Source organism: Diachasma alloeum, unplaced genomic scaffold (genome assembly GCF_001412515.2).
Source record: "Diachasma alloeum isolate Michigan unplaced genomic scaffold, Dall2.0 Dall_scaffold_00565, whole genome shotgun sequence".
NCBI classification, from domain to species: Eukaryota; Metazoa; Arthropoda; class Insecta; order Hymenoptera; family Braconidae; genus Diachasma; species Diachasma alloeum.
Genome location: NW_021680697.1, coordinates 1 through 358, shown reverse-complemented (window position 1 = coordinate 358; position 358 = coordinate 1).

The window sequence follows — 358 nt, the reverse complement described above, 5'->3', positions numbered from 1 at the left end:
CATCTACAACCAGGTTCCATAGCAGGGGCGAGAGAACTCCCCCCTGCGGACAGCCCCTAGTCGGACGTCCCTCCACACATGCCCTCCCATGTCCTGCCGACAGTCTTCTGCCTTTCAGCATGTTTTGTATCCAAGCAATGATAGCCTTGGACACCTGTCGTTCTTCCATGGCTTTCTCTATAGCCGGATTCGAAGTGCTATCAAAAGTCCCCTCAATATCCAAAAAGGCCCCGGGATGAAAAATTTGAGTCTTTTTGGGGTCTGCAAGACTCGCGTCTGCGTCTATGAGAGAGTATGGCTCAGCGGCACTAGCCATACTTTTGAGAGACTCTGCGTGGGAGACGCAGCAAGACTGCTA